General features: G+C 27.8%; 1 long non-coding RNA gene across 1 annotated transcript in view; it reads right to left on the bottom strand.

Moving 5' to 3' along the window:
* Positions 641–1625, bottom strand: part of LOC110265693 — a 7020-nt gene continuing 6035 nt past the window's right edge. Inside the window, exon 3 of the long non-coding RNA XR_002351906.1 lies at positions 641–660. This is a non-coding gene — a long non-coding RNA (uncharacterized LOC110265693). The remainder of the gene's footprint in view (positions 661–1625) is intronic.

Here is a 1625-nt window from a genome sequence, read left to right as displayed (position 1 = left end):
CTTAAACAATTAAAAAATACTATATATAAATATAATTTAATTTATTTTTAATATATATTTTACACTAATAACTAATTTTGATATCCACTTAAATAATTTAGTTATAAATATGGTCAGAATATTTACATGAAGACTAATAGCACTTCAATTAAAAATGTTGGGTCATTGTTTTACCCATTGATGGAAGAAGTGTTTCTAAACTAATAAAAAAGACAGAGTATAATGGTATAATTGTACTCTAGTGTAAATCCCTTAGACTAAAAAAAATATGGAAGCTATTTAAATGAAGATGTCAAAAATATTTTTTTACAAAGATTCTTTGTATAAAAGTATGGTTTATTTATTTGGCTACATTTTAAATAAAATAACACTTTTATAACATATCAAAATCTAATTCTACAATTCATTATCCAAAGGTTAAAAAAGAAAAGAAATTTTTACATAAAAACAATTATAAAATCTTCATCGAAATATCCACCAAAAAATAATATATATACAAACATAAAAAACATATACATAGTACAAATAAGATTATTGCTACTTTTAGACACTATATTTAACTATTTACATATAAATATGAATGAATATATTTTATATATTACAAAAATATGTAATTAACTATATAGTTTAGCTAGTAAATAAAATTAAAGTGATGTAAAACTTCATATCATAAAGGTACCAAATTCAATTCGATTTTCCACAGTAAATTTTTTAAAATTATTCCACTAATCAACATAACTGATCTAATATATTAGATATACGTAAATCTATAGAATAGTTATATGTAAGTAATAAAATGATTTTAAATTAGTGGTTAAAAAACCTATTCCTACCCACTGCTGGTTGTATACGTATAGGTTTCAGGCATGACTATTATTTCTTATTTAAAGGAGTAGGACATGCATACACATTGCATCCTCATTATACATTATCATTATTATTATTATTATTATTGAGACACCAAAAAAAGTTATTATTATTGATGTTGAAACTAGAAAAACAAATCTTGTGTATATATATACATCAAATAACGTTGGCAATGGCTACAGTAAAAGCAATGAGACTTGGTCCTCTTATTGCGTTCAGCTGTGCCCTAATTATAGGGTGCTCCCTAGTTTTTGGACAGTACAAGAAGGTGGAGGCAACATACATCGGCTATCCGGCAGTTGAAAAGGGCCGTGCATCTGGATGCAGTGTTAGACATACCGATCAATGTTACCCCACGCCGGCCAATCCATATTCAAGAGGCTGTGAGCCGGAAAATCGTTGCCGCGGGCCACCTGCTGCATCACCGGCATCACCGGCGTCATCTCCTCTTGACAACTACTCCAACCACCATGAAAAATCCAAAGCAAATTTGTTTCCAAAGTCATAGGATCATTGTATGCCATCATCATAGCCATAATATGCATCCTTTGGTCATCAGTTGTATTCTCGGAATAATAATAGTAAAAGGTAATAAGTCGCATGTAGTTATTTTCATGCGAAGTTGATAAAGAATAATTGAAAATTGTTAGATAATAATTTAATCAAATATATTAAATTATCTAAAAATTTTCAATTAATAATTTCACGTGAGATTCTAACATAATAAAAGCATAGTTTATTACATTTTATACGTGTCG

This window comes from Arachis ipaensis, chromosome B08, assembly GCF_000816755.2.
Source record: "Arachis ipaensis cultivar K30076 chromosome B08, Araip1.1, whole genome shotgun sequence".
NCBI lineage: Eukaryota > Viridiplantae > Streptophyta > Magnoliopsida > Fabales > Fabaceae > Arachis > Arachis ipaensis.
The sequence above is the reverse complement of the archived record's forward strand: the minus strand, read 5'-3'. Positions and strand labels throughout refer to the sequence as shown.